The sequence below is a fragment of the Heterocephalus glaber genome, unplaced genomic scaffold, assembly GCF_053883595.1.
Source record: "Heterocephalus glaber isolate CG9 unplaced genomic scaffold, H.glaber_assembly_v1.0 deba00001472, whole genome shotgun sequence".
NCBI lineage: Eukaryota > Metazoa > Chordata > Mammalia > Rodentia > Bathyergidae > Heterocephalus > Heterocephalus glaber.
Genome location: NW_028258315.1, coordinates 15,556,196 through 15,575,862, shown reverse-complemented (window position 1 = coordinate 15,575,862; position 19,667 = coordinate 15,556,196). Strand labels below are relative to the sequence as shown.

The window sequence follows — 19,667 nt, the reverse complement described above, 5'->3', positions numbered from 1 at the left end:
GAAAAACAGAGCTGGGTCTTGGAAAGAGAAGTCAGGGCTGGGCTTGTGGATCTGAGAGTCCCTGGACCAGGTACACATCTGATAAGATCATTTCCCTGCTCAAACCTTCAGAAGCGTCTCAGGTTTTACAGAATTGCCTCCACAGACTCAAAAAGGCCTTTGACACCGCTGTAATATGGCTTTCCACGTTCTTTTACCATGTCATCTCCCACTGCTACCTCCCTTCACATGCACTTCTGACCAGAATGGACCCCTGATCATTTGGGGACAATGTTTGTACTTCACTTTTCTCCAGCTGTTTGTCTTTCTAGAATTAGCTCAGATTCTGTTTCTTTCTGGAAGCCTTCTTTCAGAATTCAGGTTGTGGAAGATCAAAGGATTGTTGGGGCCTGTAATGAACTGGAAAGTATATTTTCTGCATTCACCGGTTGCAAGTCTTGTGGGCCTTGCCTAGAAATAGCCTTTTATATTTTCTACGGGACAATTGAGGCCAACTGGCTTGGCTTCCCTCACAATGAAGCACTCCATTCGGCAACAGCCATGACAGTTACATATGTTGCTTCTTCTGGCCCTAAAATACGTAGGAACTTATCCAATTTTCTTCTTTTTACCCTTCATTTGTATTACTTTCTTTTGCGTTTCATGTGTCTCTAAGGATGTTGTGTTCAATTATCTTTTCTGAAAAGCCGTGTCACCTCTTGAGTTAGGATACAGTCCAGCTCCACTGTCAACTCATTATTCAGGCAAATTACATAACTTCCTCTTTCATTTATCACCAGTAAAATGGAGGAAAGAATAACTCACCTGGTTTTTCACCAGGACAAATAAAACCTAAACCTGAAATGTTTTGAAAAATATTTTAAGATGGAGAATCTAAGCATAGTATTTTATTATTACTACCATATTGCTCTATAGTATTACTATCACATTGCTTATTACTACCATTTTGAAAGAAAAACTTTCAATCTTTCTTGATAATCAAATACAGATCATTTCATATTACAGGTTGTAAAAAATTTAGACCTCGACATCCAAAGAGGTGGTCCTTTTCCTGGCCCTAGTTGCTACCTTGGTGTGTATGGCTGATTTGCTTAACCATTTTGAGCTTAGGTTTCCTGTTCCATAAATTAGGTGTAACGTTATTACTGTCAATCATGATTGGTGGATGATTAGATTCTGGACTTAGAATGCTTGGGAAACACTTTTACAACTAGACAAATGAGTATGTATAAGAACAACTTTCATGGTTTCTCCTATAGCTAAAATGCATTTTGATTCACTTTTCTGAGTATGTTTTGATTCTGTCTTGGTTGACCCTATGTTTATGAAGGGAAGAAGAACAAAGATGGGCTGAATGTGTAGCAGATGTACAATTGGCAGAAGCTTGGGGTTGGAAGGGGCCATGTTGACATGCAGGTTGCATGGTAGGCAAGCTGAGAATGGCCACGGGAGGGAGGCAGTGTAAATAAGTGGGCCTTGATATCATGATAAAGCCAAGTTACGGTTTGCTAAGCTGTATCCTTAAGCATTGTGTGCCTCTTTTTGAGCATTTCCTCAGAGCTGTAGTAGAGATCCTACAGGATGGGTGCCATGTTCTGTGAGACAAGACTCTTCTGTGGGACCTGGCTTGGCTTTCCTCACTTACCATTCCTGAATTGGATGAGGATGAAGCAAAGTTATACAGTGAACTATATCCTTCATAAAGAAGTTGGAGTCCTAACATCTTATACCTGTGTGTGTGGCCTTATTTGGAAATACTTTTTTCATGTGGTCAAGTTAAGATAAGTCACTGGAGTGGGCTCTAAATCCAGTGTGACTGGTGTCCTTATAAAGTGGGAAATTTAGGGGCCGGGGATTTAGCTCAGTGGTTCCGCTGCCTGCCTCGCAAAGCACAAGGTCACGAGTTCGATCCCCAGTACCAAAAAAAAAAAAAAAAGAGTGGGAAATTTGGACACAGAAATGTGGGAAAAATTTTATATGAAGACTGGAACAAAGCTGCCAAAGGAATGCCAAACAAAGATGGAAAACCACCAGAAACAAAGGAGAGGCATGGAGCAGATTCTCCCTCACAGCTCTCTAAAGGAGCCTGCGCGCTACTAACACCTCATCGTGGCCCTCCAGAGGCTGAGACAGTATACTTCTTTGCCAAGGTCCCCCAGTTTGTGATACTTTGTTGTGGTCACCCCGGGAAGCTAAGCTAACACAGTCAGGTCAGCCATTTCCCCACACCCAACTATGTCTCCCTGACACTTGGCCCATGCTTTGGGTTTTATGGTGAGGTTACACATGGTGTGTATTAGCTGGCAGGACATATTAAAAATGACAAGATTTCCTGTGGTTTGGCTTTTGAAAGCAAGTGCACTTAAAGGCTAATCTCAAGGTTTGGGTTTGATTTCGAACGGGACTTCTTAAAAGAGGTAATTACCTCACTCCCATCCTCCCCCTCATCCTGTGCCTCTGTGTGTGTTGAAGAGGGAAAGGAGTACAGTTGAGCAGTGTATTTGTCATTGGCACACAACCCTCCATCTGCTTATTATTTGCCAGGCGTGGACAGCTTCTGAGAAAATTCGGTGTTCCATTGTAAGTCAGCTGAATAGGGGGTTGGGAAGGTCATGACAGAAGAGGGGATGCTTCTTCTTTCTTTTCACTTTCCTTGGGCTTTCGTGGTCTTTTACTCTGAGATCCTAGACCTTCCTCAAGGGAAGGGCTCACCTCCTTCCTCTTTGGAAAATGCTAATTTATAAGAAATATTTGGTTACTTTTCATTAGCTACTTCCATTTCAACATGTTGAAATAGTTGTTTCTAATTTATACGTAGAAAAATAAATAAACTCGTCGTAGAGATGGCTCTTAGGGTGGTTATGTAATAATTATGTATGCCCCCAACTCATTAACATTGGAGACCTTACCCTACGGAATTCTTCTAAGTTTTTATGCTTTATGGCTTCTAACAACTTTAACCAAACTCCATGAAAGCACATGAAAAGTAATTTAGGTGTTGAAAGTCAACTCCTTCTATAACTATGTCATAATTATATCTTGTAGTAGCAATTTCATATACCTACTTAAGTTGGGCTAATTATGAAAATTTAGAATTTCCTGATTTCCGGCCAGTGTTGTGCTTGTTTTCCATGCTGATACTGAGTATCAGGGTTCAGTTCAAAACCTGTGGAGAGGTTGGTAAGGAGAGGCTGGGGTTAGAAGAGAACACACTGTTCCCCAAAGTGTAAAGATTGGGGCTCATGCCTGCTTCCAGTTCTCTGAGAACGGAGCCCAGGATCATTTGCCTTGACATATCCCAGGATAGTAGCAGAGCTAAAAAAACGTCTGTGCTTCATAATGAAATATTTAGGCATTCAGTGAGAGTCCTGGGATTTGCCTGAAGACCTAGCTCAGCCAGAGGTGAGAATTATTGATGCTGGGTAATGAATATCAGGGGTCCTACCAGGAGTCTTTTGTCCCGTGCTTGAAAATTTCCACAAGCAGTTGTTAATGCTTCTCAGATATATGCCTTTGATTCCTCCGCCACCTCTGCTACTGGACACCATTGTTTCCGTCATTCATTTCTCACCAGCAGCAACAAACCTATCCCAGAAAGCAAGCAAGCCTTTGCCTCCCATCTCATCCTAATACACATACTATTAGAGACTTTCCAACACCTTCCCCGTTTTTTATTTCTTAACAGATAATATGATGGCAGTACTTTCGTAATAAATTCAAAAGCTTCTCTCTATTCCTCACCAGTTTGAGTTGCAGAAAGGAGTACAAAAGATTAGAGTACTTTAAAATAAATCTCGGCTAATTATACATACAACTGCATTCAGTAAATGTGAATATTTTCAGGGCTTTCTTTGCTACCCAGTGCCACCTGTTCATGATTTAAATGGGCACAAATTTAGTTCCATTAAACAAAACACACAGCAACTCTTCTCCTATAGCGCAAACTCCTTTCGGTCCTCTTTTGGAATTGGGAAACTAATCCTAGTGTTCCCTTGTTAGCTCTGGGCCCATGTCAATCACACCACAAGGCTGTTTACTTGAATGTTTTGTAAAACTCCAGCAGGCAAATAGGTTTGTGATGAAGTGGTTTGTATTTCCTAAGGGTCCTTACGGACTAGATGGCATTTGAACTTGTGGTTCCAGCAATTACCCAGCCCCTGAATTGAACAATACATTTCTTGGCTTCTTCAGCTCATTAGGGAGACTTTTTATCATCTTTTGCCAAAGAGAAGAAAAGAAATCCTCCCTTAAAATGTTGTGTTCTGAGCCCATAGGACAATCTCCTGAGACGCTGCTGGATGCAAATCTTCATTTTGCTACATTAAAGTAGTAAAGCTCATTGAGGAGGAGCAGTACCTCCATCTCCTGTTCATCTGGAAGGCTGAGGAGCTCTGTAAGTCTAACGAAGGCATTGCTTTGAAGCCTGTGACAGGTCAAGCTGCATTCAAATCAAACTTGAATGATCAAGCCCTTCTCCAGGAAGGCCTCTATGTGTGGCCTCAACTGCTACCTTACAAGAGTGGAAGTTGAAAAAAAATCCCACAACATCAAGTGTTCATTTGCCATGCTCTTAGAAAAATTACTTCCTTCCAATGATTCCTTTGTCTCTACATAGCTGGACCTGAAGAGGTTGGCATTGTTTCATAAGACAGGAAGCCCAGCTGTGGTTCTCTATCAAGAAATGAGAAAGGAGCTGCCTTTCTGTCCTGAAGAGTCCTCAGTTTTCCTAATCGTCTCTCCTCCTCCCCGCCCCCCCTTACACCCTTGCCCTACATTCTTTTCCATTTTGCCCTTTCAAAAACTCCTCCCTCCCTTAGAAAAACTAAAAACAATGGTAGTGCTTTCCAGGGGCCCTCCCTTATTAGACCCACAGAGGCAAGCCGCAGTCAGAAAGGAAACCCTTCATTGTCCTGTCTGCTCATAGCTGCAGGTTTCTAAACCTTGGCTTGTCTGTCCCTCGTCTGAGACTTCCTGTGATCCTCACTGAATCCTGTGATCCTTTTTGTAGTGCCATAATCTGCCAGCTTGCTTGGGGAAACCTGCTGTCTTTGGGGTACACAGGGCCCACAGCACCCCAGAGTGAGGTTCATACTTGGGTCTTCCAACAGTCGTGGGTGTGGGGTTCTTGAATGATTGTGGCTGCTCTCCAGATTTTAAGTCCCCAAGAGTTATTTAGGAAAGGACACAGGTTCATTGTTGCGTTTTTCGGAGTGTGCCAGCCTGCAGACCAAGGCCCAGGGAAAGGGGATGCTGGGAGGGGGACCCGGGACCCTCCCAAACAGAGCCCCCACTTGTGTGTGATCCTGCATCCCAGCAGCCAGCTAGCCTGGACAGCTGGCTCTGCTTACTGTGGGAACAATGTGAGGAAGGCCGTTGTCACGTTCCTCGGGGGTCAAAGGCACAGCCTTCCTAACACACTCAGTCCCTGGTGGCAAAGGGCAGGACAAGAAGTGCAGACCGGAAGGCTTGGAGAGTGCACAGCATTTGGGCAGCCCACTGGCTCCCCTGTTCCTTAGGTTGGAAACTGAGGCCCGGGGAAGTTCTGTGGCTTCTCAGGAGGGCACACTCAGGACTGGAGTGTCTGATACCCTGGCGGGGGTGGGTCCCTCATGGTCTCAAGTTTCTCACTTGGTAGGGAAAAGGGGTTGGTGGGAAAATTATATTTTGTTACAATTTTACATGCCATAATTGAGTCCTTGGGTCCACAGGTGACACCTTCATGTTACTTGCAGCACAAAACCCTCTAGTACTCCAGGACACATCCAGCCACCATACAGCATTTTTAGTGACCTCATGGGAACTCATTGGCTTCTAGCCCCAAACCCAGAGGTTAGAGTTAATTTTTAAGTGCTCATCTTTAACTCAAGCATGAAGCTCTAAAAGCATTAGATAGTAATGCTTGAAAACATCTAAATTCCTTTAGGCTCTAACCATGCTTGAACTTCTTGTTTTTTCAGAAAATAGCTGAGATGGTGGTGGTTAGAACACAGAAAGACCAAGATTATTAGATAAAAATTATCACATAGGCCTGGGCTCGAGGCACATATAGATCAATTTATAGACAATTGATCTTTCTTTTGTCTTAGAATGCTTTTCCATAAAGAGTCTTTATGTGACCTTCCTTTTGCACATGTGCGAGCTCATAAAGGACTTTTGTTTAAACTTTTTATTATTTTAAAATACAGAGAGGGGGAAAAAATTGCTATATCCCCAAATGAAAAGAATTTGAAATAGTGCCTTTGTGTATGAACTTCTAGGTGATGATATCAATTTTCCCTTTGCGGGAAGAGACGCCATACTTATTTTTCATCAAGAGGAATGGTTACCAGGCCACAGGAGTGAGGTGCTGGCCGCAAGACCTGGGAGGTATGAGCAGATCCGAGGCCGGGGCTCTGTTCGAAGAGCTTTGCTTGTTTCTTGTTTTCCAGACCGCATGGCCTGTCATTCCGAAGAGCATTTGTGGACGTGCTCTGTTTTAATGCCTCACCGTCTGTAAAGAATGAGCTCAGTTCCCAGTGAAATTTTCCAGGTTCATATTTCGGAAGTGTCAGGGGGTAGGTATGTACTCAGTGGCGCTGCGCTTGTCTAGCATGCTCCAGGGCCTGGGTTCAATTCCCAACACCTCGAAAACAAGTAAACAAAAAGCAAGAAAAGATGTACATGCTTAACACACATTTATGCAGGTGTGCACACCTGTCAGCTCAGCTGCTGGGGAAACTGAGGCAGCAGGATCTGAAATTTGAGCCCAGTTTGGGCAACTTACCAACTCAGTGAGACTCTGTCTTTAACTAAAATAAATAATAAAAAGTTCTGGGGCCATGACACAGTGAGAAGGCTCTGGGTTCTGCCCCCAGTACTGGAAAAAGATGTCAGCTACACAATTGTGGCATATTTAGTGTCACTTTTCCCACCTGTGAGTCTCACGTGACTGCTGCACGTGCACCGGGCCCACCTACAACAGGACTTGGGGGCATCAAGTGTTCCCATGTGTCCCCTGCAGAGAGAGCCCGACATGAAAAACTGCAGACTGAATGTCTTCTGAGTCCTGGTACAAGCAGGGAAGCTCAGTGAAGCTTGAGTCAAGGCTGTCAGGACCGAGTGACGGGATGGAAGACAAGCTGAAGGTGCAGCACGCCTGGGCGCGATCATTGCTTTCCCCTTACTAAAGCATAGTGCTCTCTGCTATTTGGAGAGAGCAATTTAGGTTTATATTAAGGAGTGAATAAATAGGCTGCAGTGATGAAATCTCATTTGGAGTGAATGCAGATTGTGTATGCTAATGACCCTGTGCAGTACCTTGCATTCTAACGCTCAGAAGCAAAGCACATTGGAACCCTGCTCCTCTCCCGTCTCCCGTGCTCATCCACTAGACATCTGAGAACAACTTAGGCAGTGGGGAAAAGGTTATTCCTCTTTTACTGTCTCTCAGCATTGCACCTTGCTTTATAGAGCTTTAAAGCACTTGACAAGCCTTCAAGTAATTCCAGGTGATGGATTTTCCCTCTAGAGAGCCTGAAGAGATGGTTTTACATAGATGCACACACGAATTCAGTCACAACCTGAATGTTTCGCTGTCTTGCATCATTTGACATCGCCAGAATATCCTTTGGTTCCTTCTGCAGTTCACGTCCTCATTTTTCTTCTTGCAGTTTGAGATGCTCAAAGGCAAGATGTCAGAAAGTTTTAGTCTCAGCTGAGCCACTGTGTGACTCTGGCCAAATCGCTTGGTAGGAGTGGGACCCAATTTCCTGGTTAATTGAGGAGGCTGTGCTGAAGGCTCGTGAAGGTCCCCTCCAGCTCCCATGCTGTAATCCTCCTGGGGTTCCTGTGTGCCTGGATTGGGCAGTGTCAGGTGTGGCTGCAAGGGCAGTGCTATCTTGAAAAGGTCCTTCTGCCTGGCCAGCTTTTCTACACTGTAGGATGAAGCCTGGCCCCAGATTTGCTCAGAACTGCCCAGACAGAGAAGCATAGAAAACCTCAGAGCATGCTGTGATTCTTTTTCCCTAGCTGGTGACGAAAGGCGAGGTCACAAGAGCTTGTCCCTTTTCCTGAGATCAGAGGGAAAACTCTCAGGCAGGGCTGGGAATGGAGCAGACACAGAACAGGTCCCAAGAAAGGAACAGAAGGAGATGCATAAGCAGTCAGGCCACGAACAGGAGCCCCCGATGGGTGGGGAGGAGGAGGGATGCTCTCCTCTACCTCTGCCCATGGGGAGGAGTTAGGTCAGTGGGACTTGGAGGCAGTGGCAGGATACCCTCTCCTGAACTGTCAGGGGACATTGGGCTGAGGGTCCCCTTTGCTCTTGTTCATTGCTTTGGCTCAAGTGTCCTGAAGGTATTGTGTGGTGCTGCCATGGGTCCCCAGCTGCGTCCTGCGGGGCCCTGCTGGCTCCCCTTTTACCCCAACTCCTGGCACCTCTCCATCAGAAGAGCCCTCCTTTCATGCTCTGATACTTTAAGATTATGTCAAAGATTTATTTTTAAGAAAGGTTCTGTGCGTTTAAATTTTTTGAAGACCATTGGCAAGTGGTGGAGGAGCTCAAATTCAAAGCAGTGTGACCTTGGACAAGTCATCCCTTTCCATGATCCTCATATTTCTTACCTGGAAACAGGTTAATCATATTGCTATACTTTGGATCCAGAATGCCTCTCCAAGGCTCATGTGTTGAAGGCTTGGTCCTCAATGCAGCAGTGTTAAGAAGTGGGGCTTGGGGAAGGTGATTGGATCATGAGGGTTAATCTATTGATGGATCCATAACTGAATGTACTGTTTGGAGGTGGTAGAAACTGTAGGAGATTAGGCCTACTTAGCGGAACTGTATTACTGGGACTATGCTTCCAAGGGGATATTTTGCTTCTGGCACCTTCCTCTCTCTATCTCTTTACTTCCTGGCCACCGTGAAGTGAGCAAAGTTGCCCCTCCACTCCCTTCTGCCATCATGTTCCACTCACTTCAGGCCCAGAAACAATGGAGCCAGCCAACTATGGACTGAAACCATGAACTGATAATGTAAGTTGGTTTTCTCAGGTACTTTGTCATAGCAACTGAAAGCTGACTCACACAGAAACTTACGTTCCCAACCTGGATCACAAAGTGATTTAAGGATGAATTATAGTCAGCTGTTCATACCTTCACTCCACACACATGTATTGAGCTATTCTCTGTAGAAGGCTCTGTTGGGAGAGAAATTCCTAAGTAAATATACAGAATGGTTATTCCAAGCAGAAAATAAAGCATGTTAAGATGTAAGTACAAAACACAACATAAATATAACATAATGTGGTTACTGCTGCTAACCGAACAGTTTAATATCATGACCCAAAATTCCAGCTCTTGGGTTTGAAAACGAACTCCAGCCACTCATCCATGTGACTTCAGGTACTATACTTCACTTCCTGTACCTTAATGTTCCCAGCTGTATAATGGGCATAAAAATAGAACCTATTTCATTGCGGTTTTGGGAAGGCTAAATCAGGTCATATGTATAAAGTAGTAGAGTAGTCACTGGCATGTACCTTATTGCATTATTGGTAAGGATGATTTCCCTGGTGCCTTGTGAAATCAATGCTGTGGGACAAGTTCTTAAACAGGAGTGTGTTTCCAGGTCCTCAGCATGGCAGTCCCATGTGATTGTACATCCATGTGAGTCCCCAGAACATGCATCCCAAGAAGAATGGTGTGGAGAAGAGAGCTGAACAGCACGCTGTTCCTGTTGCATGGATGTTGTGTCCTCCTCTAGTCTCTTCCCCCATTTTTCAAGTTGGATTGTCACGCCTCGCAGGCTGAACAAAGGCTTTGCTTTGCAGGAAGGATCCTCCTGTCTTCCGTGTGTCATCTGCCTTTAAGGGTGTAATTTGTTTCTGATGTATGCAGGGAGCTCCCAGGAGAAGGTATGTTGATGTTGAGCAGAAGCCTCCTCTATCGATTGCTGATGTAACTGTGCTATAGTGAGGGAATGAGGTAATGCTCATCAGGTTACTCCAGGCAGTGACCTTGAGGCCTGTAGGATGACAAATCCACACAGGACTCCTGGTTTTTGAGTGTCCTTATTAAAGGTAAATCCATGTGAGGGTGACGAATAGCTTTAGTGAAAAGCCAGAAAGGGAACCACCTGTCCCTGGGTGAGAGGCAGTCTGTATTATCAGCCCTGAGATCTGGCTCCCAGGTTATGCTGAGACTGATGGGGCTGATTTGTAGAGTTCCTTGATCTGTACTCTTCTTATCTTTTCTCATTAGATTCCAGCTCTCCATTAAACTGCCATGACCGTGTATAATATTATCAACGTGAAGTTCAGAGGAAAACACTGAGGCCTTGGAGCTAGTGGACTGGTTTCTTTCTTTCTTCCCTTTATAATTGAGGTGGGAGAGAGCTGGAAATGAAAAGATTTTTTAATAGGAGAAGAGAGAGGAAGTAAGCAGGGTGGTAAAAGCTGCATGCAAAAACCTCTGATTAAAAAGAGAAGTAGGAGTTGTAGTTTTTTTACCTGTACATTCAACTGAATCAACATATTAGCTTTGTGAAGAAGAGTTTCTACACTCTCTTCCAGCGTCCCTGTGTTGCTGACCAGGCCTTCTGCACACAGGAATCGGTAGACGTCCTCAGGAAGCGGACTTCTGGTGGGTGGCAGGAGGAGGATAGTGTGAGAAAGGTCGTGGCAGGAGGAGAGGTGAGAATGGTTATTTTGGAATTATTAGGTAGCAATCAGCGGTTTTGACATTTGTCAGGAAAATGCTTCTATAGTACTTCCGGTGTGCCAGTCCTCTTCCGAGTGCATTTTGATATATTAACCTTTTAACTCTCAAGAATATTGTTATGCACATGTAATATCTGAGAACAGTGAACTCAAGTGATTTGTCCATGATCTCTGGCTCAGAGTTGGTGCCCTTGCTATTATAGCTTCTCAAGGTTGTGGGGAATCAAGGTCTTAAGGGCAGAGAGAATTTCTGTCTCCATGGGAAGGTCAGAGGAATTTACTCCAAAGGGTTTCACCAAATAGACTGTCCCGACCAGGTGCTACCAAGCTGATTATTTCAGGCTGGATGCTTCTGCGGTATAATCTGCACATCGCTCCTGAGGTGTCAGACTTTCTTTTTCCTCTCCTCAAATCAAAAGGCTGTTATTGTTTTGCCTGTGTCATGGTTTCATTCTGATTGTTTCTAATGTACAACTCCTCATGCCCTGAAGCTGTTCTCCGAGGGTAAGCAGAGTCGGGTCCCATTCCTGACACTGGCAGTGACAGAGCACACACACCGCATCCTGTGGCGGGTGTTGCAGCCATTAATTCCCCAGGCAGAGTAGCCACACAACACTCAAGACAGGTTTGACACTTGCTGATGCTAATGAATTTGCCAAGCATCTAAATCCAGGAAAAGTGCACACTTAAAATGCTCTGGAGTCGATTGTAACTTTTATGAAAGATAATAACCGTCTGATATTAGAATCAGAAGAGGTATATTTCTTCCTAAATCATTTCATTAGAAAAATCTTCATATTAAAAACAAAAAGATTCTGAAACAGCTAAGGCCAAGTAAGAATTGAAGGAAGAGGGGCTGGGAATTTAGCTCAGTAGCTCCGCCACCTGCCTCGCAAGCACAAGGTCCCGAGTTCGATCTCTGCTACCAAAAAAAAAAAAAAAGAATTGAAGGAAGAGTAAATAACCAAGTTCATAAAAATGATACAAGAAATAGATGTATTATAAATGTGTTATTTAACACATTTATTGCTGGATCCTTATTGACCACAGCAGTACTGATGTGTTTTTGATCGTGGTAAGTACAAATCTTGAAATCTATCCAAGCCACAGAAATGATTAGAAGATCCATGTGGAAAATAAAGCTCTGCGGAGCCTGGAGCTCGCATCCTAGATGGCTTTTGTCTGATTAATAAACACTGGCCTCGTGCCTGTCACTTAACAGCCTAATTGCACCCATTGGCCGTGGCGCTTTGTTCACTACAGGGGAGGGTGAGTCTTTTTGGAAAAAGACATTAAAAGAATCAGGAATCTAATTTTTTTATTAAAATAAATGAAAAATATCATATACATATATCTTTGACTCCAATAAATAATTCTTGAGATGCCATTCTGTGTTGACCCTGGAAACATTTTTCAGACATGGTTTCTTAATAGTTTCTTAAGAAAAATTTTGAAAGTCCAAAGTTGAAGAGTTGTATAGTGAACACCTATAGACTGACTCCCTGCCTACATTTTCTATATTAATATTAATTAATTAATGATTAATATTATACTATATTTTCATTATTTCCTACCTAGCCTTTTGTCCACCCTTCAGTCTATGTTATTTTAGCTCACGCATCCCAAGGCCAGTTAGTGTGTGTTATTAACTAATGCAGCTGCAGCACCCTGAATCTGAAAAATTGAAATGCTCTAAAAATCTGAAACTTTTTCAGCACCAACAGCGTATCACAAGTGGAAAATTTCACACCCGACCTCACCACGGGACAGATCACAGCAAAACACAGGTCCACTAAAAAATTTGTATAAAATGACTTTAGGTTACATGTATAAGAAACATAAAAGACGTTTGTTTTTAAGCTTGGGTCCTATCCGTGAGATATCTCATTATGTACATGCAAATATTTCAGAATTTTTTTTAAAAGTCTGAAATCCCAAACAGTTATGATCTTAAACACTTTGGATGAAGGATACTCAACCTGTATTTGTCTTTAGTTCTTGTTCTTAGGTAAAATTGGTGTACAGGAAACTGTACGTGCATTTGAGTGTCCCAGGCCCCTATTAGGACAGACTGTCTATTCCCTTCTGCTCCTTCCTGGTCGGTTCCTGTCCCCACCCCAACCCCAAGAGGCCACTGTGATGAAAGATTTTGTAGAATACCCAGGGAATACAAAAATGACTACCCTGGAGAAAGAAAAAAAATCAGTCATTACCGATTAGCTTGAGAGGGTGGAATTTAGGTGATACTTTCAGCTTCTGCAGCCGGGTCTCTTGGGTTCAAATCCTGCCTCTGCCACTACTAACCTGCTGTGCAACCAACCCTTGAATAACTCACTTAGCTTCTCCGAGCTTCAGTTTGAGATAATAATAGCTGCTCACTTTGTGGGGTTTGTGAGGATAACTGAGTTAAAACTGCTAAAGCTCTTAGAATAATTCAACACTTGTTTCAACTTGAATTTTACCAATTACTAATGTTATTGCCTTGGACAAAATACTTTCATTTTCTTGTCTATAAAATGGGACTAAAACCATTCAATAGCATTAGGAGGATTAAGCAAAATACTATATATAAATCACAGAGTACCAGGCGGATTTTCTTTTACTCTTACTAAAGCGCATACTTTGCTCAGATTTTCTTGGCTTTTAACTTGATCTGCTTTTTCTGTTCCAAGATCTCACCCCAGGGGCCATATTATATTTAATTGTCTCCCTTCTTCCTCCCCCTTCTTTCCCTTCCCCTCCTCCTCCTCCTCTTCCTCCTTGTCTTCCCACTTCCTCCTTCTATTTCTTCTTCTTCACTTTCTGAGACAAGATCTCAGTGTTTAGTCCAGCTTGGCCATGAACTCACAGTGTCCCTCAGCCTCCTGAACCCTGAGATTGTAGGCACGTGCCACCACACCTGCTAGTTGTTGTATCTTCTTGGCTCCTCTAGAATGGGACAGTTTCTCACGCTTGTTCTTGGTGACCTTGACCATTTTGAGGAATATGATCACTTGTTTTGTGGAATGTCCTACAATGTGAGTGTCTCTGATGTTTTTCTTCTGCTTAGAAAACCACAGATCGAGGGACAGTCCACAAAATGACTGACCCCTACGCCTCATTGTCACCACAGCACACATGTCAAGAATCATGCTGCCAGTGGGACTGTCACTTGGTAATGAGCTGCTTACCTCAGTGAGGAGGTAGTGTGGTGTCACAGGTAGTGTTTGCCAGCTATATCAAATTTACCTTTACTCTTTTCATGGATACATGCCACACACCCCTTTCCCATACTGTGCTCCTGGTGTCATTGCTTTGTTGCTGTTTTGTGTTGTTTTGTTTTGTGGTGCTGAGGATGGAAGCCAGGGCTTCACATGCACTAGGCAAGTGCTCTATCCCCAGCTCTAGTTTTAATTTATTCTGAGATAGTTTCTGTAAGTGGCTGAAGCTGAGTTCAAACCTGCAATCCTCCTGCCTCAGCCTCATAATACCTGGTATTATGGGTGTGCACCACCACGCCTGCCTTCTACTACCTTTGGAAGGAAGTCACTGTGCACAGCCCACACATAAGGAGTGGGACTTTATGCTCTGCTTTCTGGAAGGCACAGCATCCACGTGGATTATTTGAAATTCTTCTGCATGAGATAGTTTTAAATTCCTCCTAGTTTTAAAATATATCCAGTAATTTATTTATATCAGCATGAACTCCTGGGTATTTGTGCTTTAGGTTATAATTCACTGCTGTTATCTATTTGATTGTTTCATTTTGGCCACTGGGAGCTCTTTCAGAAATATCAAGCATATTGTCCCTGTGACCCTTTCCTGTCACCCCTTGCTGTGGGCTGTTTACTTAGTGTTCCTGTGCTTCTCGGGACTACAGGATTCTCCCACTTGTCCTGGATATTCCAGACCCAGCCATAGAATCAACCACTTCTCCAAGGACCCCCAGTTCCTTTTACTGGGGAATGTTGTTAGAAACTAGTATCTGGGTGCTAGGGGTTGTAGAAATTTTATTCTTAACAAATCTTAGATCCCCTCTTCCCTTGTGGAAGCTTGGCATGTGCAGATGGAGGGCCTTGGGGAGTCTTCGTACTGCAGGGTTGCCTCAGTTGCTCAGCAGATCCTAGTGGTTGAGCCTGGCTCACTCTGCAGGCCAGACAGAAGCCAGCCTCACCAGGCAAGTCCACAGAGTTCATTCAGCACAAGCTGGGTCAGACTCGTCTGTGATTAGCACCACAGGCACATGCCTGCCTTCGTCGAGCTGGCTGTGCCCTCTGCAATCAAAGGAGAGGACACGGGTATTAAGTGCTGTAGGAATTCAGAGTACAGATGAGGAGTCTGGAGGGGAAGATGTGAATGTATCGTTCAGATATTTGTAGGTAAGAAGAGGCCTGAATAATGGAGGTCTTTAGCTTCTTAAGTTTGCTTTAGGTATCAGTGGGTTTCAGCAATCTTGATAGGATGAGAAAAATGGGTTTCAGCTAGTGTGGTTGTGGAACCAGGTCATATTGGCCCTGAAATTGGCCATGGTGGAGAGTTTACACTGTAGGAATCTGTAGATGGTACATATCAAGGCTTCTCTCTTCTCTCTGGCTGTTGCTAAACATTTCCTGGTGTATCACTAGTATGTCAGTCAGTTTTCCAATGATATAACAAAATACCCAAGACAGCCAGGATATAAAAGGCAAATGTTTGGCTCTCAGTTTTTGAGGTTCCAACTCATAAAGGACTGGCCCTGTATCCTGGGGCCTGAGGTGTGGTAGCACATCATGGCAGAAGTGTATGACATAGCAAAACCATTGATCTCATGGCCAGGAAGCAAAGACAGCAGAGTGGGGGCAGGTCCCACAGTCCCCTCAGGGGCACACCTCAAAGTCCAAAGGACTTCCCATTGAGCCCCGCCTCTTCAAGGTACCTCTACTTCCCATTGTGTTGCCATGATGACCAAGCCTCCTCGAGCACATGGGTCTTTAGTAGGGACATTTAAGAACCAAATCATAGCAACTGGCTTTAGATATAAAAAATCTAGTACATAGCATTCATTCACTGAGTATTTACTTCCGCAAGTCTGTTTTGTATACACATTTTTCTTCAGTGCTTTGAACTGTCTGACAAAATCCCTCAAAAAATTTGTTACAATAAAGATTTAGGTCCCTGAATGAAAGCTTTATTTTCCTATACATTTATCAAAACTCTGATATCCAGAATATGTTTCAGTTAACCGGGGTATTAAGGACCCTCTAATGGCCATTCTTGATAAGTGAATTGAGAATTAATGATCCAAATTTACCAGATGATTATCCATTCTTCTGACTTGTTTTGGCAGCATGGGAAAACCTGCCATCACCAGAGGGTAGTCCTCAGCGCCATAGCTCACCCATAGTTCTTTCCTCCTCCCCTGTGCCTGGCCTGGTTAGGTACTCGCCTGTCCTTACTGAGAATATGGGAAGAACTGACAGCCTTTTCCTCTGGCAGAGAAACCATGAAGCAGCATCCTTCTGCTTGGAGTAGGTGATGCAGCCCTGTATTACTTTGACTTTTGCAAGGGTGATACCTGAGAAATCACTGGAACAGTGCTATGCCAAAAAGGACAGTTTCCATGAGGTCATCTCCAGTGGGCAGTATACGGTATTGAGTGTCATGCAGAAATTGACTCAGAGAAGCTCGCATTTCAAATGAATCAAGTAAATGCAGTCACACACATGCATGATCAAGGAGAATGGAGTTATACGAGAAAGAGACTTCTCCTGCCTTTAACTGGAGGCTGAGTTTTCCCTCTAATCCAGACACATAGATTTGACTTGCCTTAACACAGGGATTTCTTTAAATTTTGTGTCCCCCATTGGTTATGGTAAATTTTCCAGACTGTTACTCCTGTCATTGCATTTACTGTCAAATTTACTGTCAAATTGAATCTCTGAAATTGTAAGAGTCAGAAAAGAGCATTGTAGGCATTTTGGTCAGATCATAAGGTACAGAATTCATTCTAAGAGCCCTCATGTGCTGTTTTACTTCAGGGGATTCCTAGATGTGGAACCTGTCAAATGTTAGTTGATTTCTAAGGACACTCAAACCAAGTTGCAATTCTGCAGCCTCCTCCCATAAACCAGCCCTCTCAGGAATGACCGACTTCAGCCTTCCTGGATATCTTGATCCAAATAGATCACCTGAAATCTCCCTTATGAGGCAGGGTGATCACAGGACTCCTTCTTCCTCCTCCTTGTGGTCAGATACAGATGGGATAATAAGATTTACTCCTTCTGTAGGGTGCAGTGGCACATACCAGTTATCCCAGCTACTTGGGAAGCTGAGGCAGGGGGATCACAAGTTGAAAGCCAAACTGGGCAACTGAATGAGAACTCGTCTTAAAAAAGCAGTGGGGAGGGGCTCATCGCCAGTAGCACATACACAAAATTACTGCTTGTATCGTTTTTAAGTGTACAGTTCAGGGACATTAAGTCACTGGCATTGTGACAAAACCATCACCAACGTGCGTGACTCTTTCCCTTCACAAAGAGGAACTCCATGCTCATTAACAGGCTCTGGCGCCCACTGTTCCACTTTCTATTCTAGAAGTTGGCTGCTCTGAGTGCCTCATAGAAGTAAAATTACACAGAATTTGTCTAATTGACTTATTTCACGTAGTATAATGTCTTCAAGGTTCATTCATGATGTGGTCTGTGTTAGAATTTCCCTCTTCTTCAAGGCCACTCAATATTCCATTGTGAGGATACACCACTTCGTTATTCGTCTGTTGTTGAACTTCTGAGTTGCTTCTACCTTGGGTTGTTGTGAATAATGCTGCTATGAATGTGGTGCACAAATACCTCAAGTCCCTGCTTTCAGTTCTTGTGTGTATGTGTATGCAGACATGGAATTGCTATTTACTTACCTATTTAGCTTTTTTACAAATTTTTCGTGGACTATCAGAGGTTTGGCACAGCAGCGGCACCATTTTACATTTCTACCAGCAACGCACATAAGTTTCAATTTTTTCACATCTTTGCCTGTGACACCTGTTATTTTCTGGGCTTTTTGTTTTTTCCTTATGGTTGGTTGTTTTTACAAAAGCTGTCTTAACAAACGTGAGATGGTAGTACATGGTAGTTTTGATTTTCAAGTTCCTAATGATTAGCGTCTTTTTATGTGTTCACTGACCATTTGTATTATCTTCTTAGGAGAAACGTCAATTCAAATCCATCATATCTATTGCTTTTCATTTGTTTTGTTTTGTTTTGTTTTTGGTAGTACTGGAGATTGAACTCTAGGCTCTATGTTCCATGTCCAGCCCTTTTGTATTTTCTTTTTAAAATTCTGAGACAAGGTCTTGCTAAGCTGCCCAGGCTGGGCTCAGTCTTGCAGTTCTCCTCCCTCAGCTCCCAGTGTGCTCGAATTACAGACTCACGCGGCCATGCCTGACTCCCAGCCCGTTTTTTAAATTAGGCTGCATGTCTGTTGTTATGCACATGGGTCTTCTTTTTGCCTAGGTAGTACTACTTCAGATGGCTTTCAGACATGTACCTGTGGTTCCAGGGCAGGCTTTTCCCTCTGCGCATGTGTAATGCAGAGATGGGCAGCAGTGACTTCCCCTGGAAACCTCCCCTGGCTTTCTAAGATTTGCCCTTGGCTACGTACTGTGGAGGAGATTTGCTGGGGGCTGCTTCAGCACCAGGCCATCGCCTGCTTTTCCACTAACAAATGGGTGAAGCCCAGATCCATGATAGTTTTCTGGTACAATGAGTCTCCAGACCAGGGGTGGACAAACTCTAGACGATGGGCCGCATTCTGCCCCTTGCCTTTTAAATTTTTTTTTCTTTTTTCAATTTTATGAAAAAATAAAACAAAACTTCGTAACAAAATAATAAGAATAACAATAGCTAGTACACCATGTATCATTATCTTCAAAGTAACTCAGAGTACCAGCCATCAACAAAAAGAATTCTCTCTTACAAAGAAGAAAGGAGCAGATAGTGGTACACAGCTTTCTTGTCAATAAACTAAGAGAAGCTAGTAGTATACATTGGACAATTTAGCATATATATTAAAATAGTTTTGAAACAAACCAAATAAATAATTTGGGGAACCATCTGAACCTCTCCCCACCCCCTCATCCTAGTGATCTTCCATTTTGCTCCATTTGTGTATACTTTTAGTTTCTCATGTAAGGGAAACCATGCCATATTTAAGCGTGTGTATCTGACTTATTTCCCTTACCGTTACGTTCTCAAGTTGCATCTAAATGCCTACAAGTGCCTCAAGCTTATCTTTCTTTATGGCAGAGTAGTGCTCCATGGTGTATAAATACCACCCAAAACAAAAGACCCAATCAAAAAATGGGCAACCTGCCTATTTTTGTAAATAAAGTTTTACTGAAATGCTACCTTGCCCATGCGCACTGTTGTTGTCCACAGCTGCCTTTGCAACACAGTGGGAGGGTGAGAGCTGACCCAAATTATCCAATGCACAAAGCCCAAAACATTTGCTATCTGGCTCTTTATAGAAAAAGTTTTCCAACCCTTGGCTGCGCTACACATTTAAGAGATTTTGTTTTTAGAATTATGTTTATAATAGAGTGATGCTGACTCCTACAGACTCAATCACTGTGTAAATTGTAAGGCTCATAGAGTTTTCCTTTGAGGGGGGTACCAGGAAAGGGGCTCAGGACCTTGCGCTTGCCAGCCAGGCGCAGCACCACTGAGCTAAATCCCCAGCTCTCATAGAGTTTTAAAATACAATGTTTTAAGTATTTACTGAACTCCTACTTTGTTTCTTAGACCTCTTCATTTGACTGGGGCAAGAGTTTTAGCGTCTTAGCATCATCAGTGTGCTGCCAGATGTGACAGAAAGCTTTCTAATACAGGTGACACTTCTTCAAGTCATGGAGTCCAATTCCTGCCTTTCCCCTGAAGTCTCCCACACAGGGCAAAGTGACAACAGGAGTTGTCTTCTCTCCCCCTTTCTTGTGTTCAAATACATATTTAAATTTTTCTAAAC

General features: G+C 43.3%; 1 protein-coding gene across 37 annotated transcripts in view; it reads left to right on the top strand.

The window, feature by feature from the left end:
• Atxn1 (ataxin 1) overlaps nt 1-19,667 on the top strand; it is a 398,693-nt gene that overhangs the window by 184,216 nt on the left and 194,810 nt on the right. The window contains exon 9 of one of the 37 annotated variants that reach the window (XM_087181206.1): nt 9,807-9,890. The exons of the other annotated variants lie outside the window; for them this stretch is intronic. The gene's annotated coding sequence lies outside the window, so the exon portion shown is untranslated. The remainder of the gene's footprint in view (nt 1-9,806; nt 9,891-19,667) is intronic. 37 annotated transcript variants of the gene reach the window in all.